The sequence below is a fragment of the Nerophis lumbriciformis genome, linkage group LG31 (genome assembly GCF_033978685.3).
Source record: "Nerophis lumbriciformis linkage group LG31, RoL_Nlum_v2.1, whole genome shotgun sequence".
Taxonomy (NCBI): domain Eukaryota; kingdom Metazoa; phylum Chordata; class Actinopteri; order Syngnathiformes; family Syngnathidae; genus Nerophis; species Nerophis lumbriciformis.
Window position 1 is genome coordinate 24,692,501 of NC_084578.2, and position 6,532 is coordinate 24,699,032.

Genomic DNA, 6,532 nt, shown 5'->3' on the forward strand with positions numbered 1-6,532 from the left:
CAAATGTGCAATCACAAACATAGTAAAATTCAAAATGGTGTAGAACAATAGCAACATAATGTTGCTCGAACGTTAATGTCACAACACACAAAATAAACATAGCGCTCACCTTCTGAAGTTATTCTTCATTCGTAAATCCTTCGAATTCTTCGTCTTCGGTGTCCGAATTGAAAAGTTGCGCAAGCGTGGGATCCAAAAATGGCCGGCTCCGTCTCGTCGAAGTCATCGGATTCAGTGTCGCTGTTGTTGTGCAGCAGTTCTGTGAATCCTGCCTTCCGGAAAGCTCGGACCACAGTTGTGACCGAAATATCTGCCCAGGCATTTACGATCCACTGGCAAATGTTGGCGTATGTCGTCCGGCGCTGTCTGCCCGTCTTAGTGAAGGTGTGTTCGCCTTCGGAGCTGTGTGAAAAAAGCCACCCGGCCTCTTCGCGTAAACTTCCCTTAACCACTCGCTCATCTTTTCTTCATCCATCCATCCCTTCGAGTTAGCTTTTATGATGACGCCGGCTGGAAAGGTCTCTTTTGGCAAGGTCTTCCTTTTGAATATCACCATGGGTGGAAGTTAGCATGGCAAGCTAGAACCACAGTGAAGGATGACTTCTCATTCCCTGTGGTGCGAATATTCACCGTACGTGCTCCCGTTCCACAGTGCGGTTCACAGGAATATCAGTTGCTGTGAAATACGGTAGTAATCCGTGTGCGGATGGAGAGATTGCGTCTTTTTATGAACCGGATCCTTGTCGCTTTGTAGGAGCCATTTTGTGGTCTTTACAGATGTAAACAGGAAATGAAACGTACGGTGATATCCGCGCGTTTTTTCTTCTTCTTCCGGGGGCGGGTAGAAGAAGAAGCGCTTCCTGTTCTATGGGGGCGGGTGCTTTCCTTGGCGGTTGCTTGCGTAGAAGAAGAAGCGCTTCCTGTTCTACCGGGAAAAAAGATGGCGGCTGTTTACCGAAGTTGCGAGATCGAAACTTTATGAAAATGAATCGTAATAAAGCGCACCGGGTTATAAGGCGCACTGTCAGCTTTTGAGAAAAATTGTGGTTTTTAGGTGCGCCTTATAGTGCGGAAAATACGGTACTCGAATATCACGATATAGGCATTTTCTATATCGCACAGAGACAAACCCGCGATATATCGAGTATATCGATATATCGCCCAGCCCTAATATATATATATATATATATATATATATATATATATATATATATATATATATATATATATATATAATGTTTTGAAATACATGTTGAATGAAAAAATTGATTATAGAACTTTGCATTTTTACTTGAGTTTAAATATATTCACTCGGTGAGCACATTCACTACAGTGCTGTTGTATTGGATCAAATAGGATAGGATAGACTTTTATTCATCCAACAGTGGGAAAATTACATTGTCCAATTAGTACCACAACACGTAAGAATTTAGTGGTAAGTCCATGAATAAATAAGATTTATTCACAGAAAACATAACAAAATTAAATCAGGCTCAGGAGTGTGGGGTGATGGACAGGGTTGTCAGTTGCTCCCCTGGCTAGTAGTAGGATGAAGGGGTAAGAGGAAAAAATATGCTTCAGCCTAAATATTTACCCATTTAAAACCACATTGTGAATTACGCCCATCGTGAATAACACAACCAAAAATGTCAGCTACTAAACAGCATTTACACTCACCGTTGAGTCAATGTATGTGTGTTTTATGGTGTTTCACCTGAAACACCAAGGGAAATGTTTGGCACCCACGCCGTTCTACGGTGTTAAAACACAACAAATATAGCGATTATCGACTGCTAAAACATTATTCAGAATGTGTAAACATATATACAATTACTATGTTTGTCTCTTACCGAGTGATTGGAATAGATTACACCTTCCCTCATCTATCGGTGTGTAAGTCAGTTAGCGCAGCAACACGGAAGTAACAATACCAGGAAGTAATGTCAAAACGTCACGTGGGCACTGTCTCTTTGCTCAGAGGGTTCGCTGATTGGCTAACAGAGAAAGCCGTCGAATCAGATTGGCTCATTGGGAAGCTTGTCACATGAGGCTTTCACTGCAGCTCGTAAAACACAACACTAACTCGATGCAAGGAATCCTTTTTTCCTCTTGTCTTCGTTTTAGTGACATATACGGTGTACAATCATGGTGTAGTCATGCTCTAGCGACTTGCCTAAGAGATCAGTCACATTCAGAGGGAGAAGAAAAAGAAGAAGAACGAACATAACAGCTAATGAGCAAGCGTACAGAAAAAATGGCACATTAGGATACATATTTTAGCCTCAGACACTTGAACATTTTCACAAATCAAAAATGTTTTGAAACTGTTTATCTTGTTTCCCTTTCAACTGGCGCTAGAATCCTTTCAATTCTGAATATATTACCTATCTTTATCATAGCGTGTTCTTAATTTTTACCTTGGAAGAAACATTTCTGTTTTAGTTTCCACCCATTATAATAGTTTGTTTTCATAAAGAAAACGTGTTCCCAGGCCAGCCAGGAGACATAGTCTTCCCAACGTGTCATATGGTATTGTTCAAAAAAAGTCTTAATTGAATTCTGCATTTTAACATCGATGAGGTGACGCTGACTAATTATATATTTAGAGGTTTGTATGAGGATTATGAATAATTTCTAATGGTATATTTTATTATCATCTTGTATTATGTTAGTGAAATATTAAGATTACATGAGAACTTGGCATGACATTATAACTCTGTAATGACGGTGATGGTGGTGGTATAAATTCATTTCAAACATGCATACATTTACAATATGACCCATCACATATTTCCAGTTCTTCATTACATGTCCAAAAAGGAGTACGAAGAAGCAGGGCTTATTTAATCCTACCCCTTTTCGATTTCATACCAATTACTATCACATTTGTTCACTTCCTGTTCTCAATTTGTGCACAATAAATATTAAGTTAAAGTTAAAGTACCTATGATTGTCACACACACACTAGGTTCATAAATAATAAATAATACAGTTCTCAGTAAATTGTTAAATAAGTTGTATTTCACACTATGCGATGAATAATATTATCAGATTTTTCAATGACATTTAATTTAAGTTAATTTTACCGTCTATCACAGTGTTTTTCAACCTTTTCTGAGCCAAGGCACATGTTTTTCATTGAAAACATTCCGAGGCACACAACCAGCAGAAATCATTGAAAAATGAAACTCAGTAGCCGATGTTGACAATAAAAAGTTGTTCTTGTAATTGTTGGATATTATTCCAAACCATAACCAAGCATGCATCACTATAACTCTTGTCTCAAAGTAGGTGTACTGTCACGACCTGTCACATCACGCCGTGATTTATTTTGATTTTTTTGGTGTTTTCTTGTGTGTAGTGTTTTAGTTCTTGTCTTGCGCTCCTATTTTGGTGGCTTTTCCTCTTTTGTTGGTATTTTCCTGTAGCAGTTTCATGTCTTCCTTGAACGCTATTACCCGCACCTGCTTTGTTTTCGCAATCAAGAAGTTGTGCGGACGCTATCCTTCTTTGTGGGGACATTGTTGATTGTCATGTCATGTACGGATGTACTTTGTGGACGCCGTCTGCTCCACACGCTGTAAGTCTTTGCTGTCGTCCAGCATTCTGTTTTTGTTTTCATGCTCATGAAAATTAGAGATGGATGGTTTTACTCCTCCTTTAAATGAGTTGACTGTCCGGCCTGGTCAAAATCTTCCGGTTTGCAATGGCAGCTGCATGTGACTAAACAATCTTTGGCACAAAATATCTACCGTTCATGTCTGCCTCTTCTTTTTATCTTTTGAAAACCTACACACAAAACAACTCCATCTGAACATCGCTCAAATTTATGGAGCTACAACTTAGGCACATAATTTAGGTTAGCAGTTATTGTCAATGTTAGTGGCATGCAACTGATTTACCGGTAACAACATGGCCTTTTAAGCACAATTATATACAGGGGCTGATTGCCAATTATCATTTTCATAATTTTACTGAAATCTTACTAACAAAACACATTTGTTTTTTGTCTTAACATATGGTTATGGTATGGGTTTATTGGGAAAATTAAGGCATCTCTCTCTGTCTCTCTTGGTTGTCCATCGAATCCGATTATGACATCCACTAATGACTTTAACGGTGAACCTCTGTGATGGTTGTAGAGTCCAATCTTGGTGCCGCATACTTTATTGCAGGTTGGACATTGTTCAGCGATGGATTCCAATAACCTGGACTGTGTCCAATCCCTGCACGGTCGCACCAACCAAAGAAATAAGAAAGTTGTCAGACACTCTTTTCAGTGGTCATCATTTACATTTATTTGCATACATACACTTACAGAGGCTCTTTGGGTTGTTGCCAACACACATCAATGCATGCTAGATTGTGCAAAGGCAAGAACTCTGATGGTCAATTTCTCTCTGCTCTTTTGAGTTGGAGGACTTTCACAAAAATAGGCTGTCCTTTTCAGGCAGTTAGTGCTGTCAGTGTTGTGTTTTTATTTCCCTGCTTTCTCTTTTATTGTGATGTTTCCTCAGCTCATTAGTCTCCAGCGAGGGGCGGACACTAGGCACACCTGCAAACCATTTCTTCAGAGTATTTAAGCTCGTCACCCACAGCTGGGCCTTGCTGGTTATTTTTCCTGCACCTTCCACGTGCATGTGCCTACTTCGCCTCGTCAGTCCCGGTATGTTGTTTTTCCTTAATCCTGTAAATCCTAACGTGTTGTGTTTGTTTCCTAGCCTCCTTGAGGCAACAAGGACTTTATCCTGTGTCTTAGTGTGCCCTGGCTTCTCCCCCTGCCGACCACTGAGAAACCTGTTTTCATTTAAGTATTCATGGTGTGCACTTCTGCCCCCATCGCTTTTTGTTACACTTTTTGGACTCATTAAATGTTTTCCCTTTTTTGTTATTCAAACTTGCCTCTCGTCTCTGCATCCCGGGGTCACCCCCTTGACCAGTTGGTAACATAATAACCAGCCACATCATGGACCTCGCAGAGATCGACCCGGTCAGAAGAACTCTAGACCAACAGGAAGAACAATTTGGCGTGCTTAGGGCTGGCGTCAAAGCCATGGCGGAACGCCAAGATGCTCGCATAAATATCTTGGAGACAAAGCTGGGAAGCGTACTCACCGCTCTGCAGTCGATGACTTCCCCCACCGCCGACGCAGCAGTCCCGCTGAGCCATCCTCGACCCGCAGATATTCCGTTGCCTGACGACACCCCTCCTGCTACGTGTCCACCACTCTCCAAGCCCGAGCGTTTCTCCGGCGAGTCAGGTGACGTGCGGTCTTTCCTCACCCAGTGTGAGATTTTTTTTGAACTATTGCCAACCTCTTTTTACACTGAAAGAGCTCGTGTGGCTTTTGTCATGTCCCATATGAGTGGCCGGGCTTCCGCCTGGGCCACCGCGGAATGGGGGCGTCAATCTCCCGTGTGTGCCTCGTATGCCGCTTTTGCCAAAGCCATGAAGAACATTTTCCAGCGCGAAAGACCAGGACGTGAGGCAGCACGGTCATTACTTCGTCTACAGCAAGGTCAGCGCAGCGTCACGGACTTCGCCATCGAATTCCGAAGGCTCGCTGCTGAGAGCGGATGGCCCACTTCCGCATTGGTGGACGTCTTCTCCCTCGGTCTGGCTGAGCGAGTCCGGAAACACATGATCCCGCTCAAGACTCCCGACAACCTCGACGAGCTTGTCGCTCTGGCGGGGAGGGTTGAAAATCGCCTCGTTGACTGGGAGAGAGAGAGTTTTCGACGTCAGGGACTCTGCACTTCGTCACGCAGTGGGAGTGGCCATGGAGCGCGTCAAACATTTGCACCGATACCCAGTGTCGATGCCCTGCCGATACCACAGGAAGAGGAACCCATGATGCTCGGAGGTAATCGTCTATCTCCAGCTGAGAGGGATCGTCGCATCCGCCTCCAGCTGTGTTTATATTGTGGAGAAGTGGAGCATCGCCTCTCCCACTGTCCTCATCGTCCTGTTCGCCGCCGCACTCAAGCGCCGCCACCTTTACGCACTCAAGCGCCGCCACCTCTACGCACTCAAGCGCCGCCAACTCTACGCACTCAAGCGCCGCCACCTCTACGCACTCAAGCGCCGCCACCTCTACGCACTCAAGCGCCGCCACCTCTACGCACTCAAGCGCCGCCACCTCTACGCACTCAAGCGCCGCCACCTCTACGCACTCAGGCGTCGCCTCCTCGCCCTGTTCCAGCTTCACATCCTCCAGCGATCGACCATGCCCCTCTACTGTCCGCTACAGGTCAGACACTGTCCAGACTTCAACTATCGTGTACGCTAGCCTGGGACTTATCCCAGAAATTGGACATTAGCGCACTTGTTGATTCTGGTTCCGACGATAATTTCATCGATGAGTCTGTAATTAAGCGTTATTCCATACCCGTTACTAAGTTACATAAACTTAGAGTTGTCCGATCCCTCGACGGAGGCCACCTGGCGAGCGTTATACATCAGACCCTTCCGTTATCTCTTCAATTATCTGGGAACCATTTTGAATCAATCATTTTTCTAGTCATACCCTCT

At 43.8% G+C, this 6,532-nt stretch overlaps 1 protein-coding gene across 1 annotated transcript in view; it reads right to left on the minus strand.

Moving 5' to 3' along the window:
• Positions 1–1,996, minus strand: part of LOC133574264 (uncharacterized) — a 19,354-nt gene extending 17,358 nt beyond the window's left edge. The window contains exons 1-2 of the mRNA XM_061926367.2: positions 1,851–1,996; positions 1,678–1,752 (exon numbers count right to left, since the gene is read on the minus strand). The gene's annotated coding sequence lies outside the window, so the exon portion shown is untranslated. The remainder of the gene's footprint in view (positions 1–1,677; positions 1,753–1,850) is intronic.
• Positions 1,997–6,532: the final 4,536 nt, after the last annotated feature.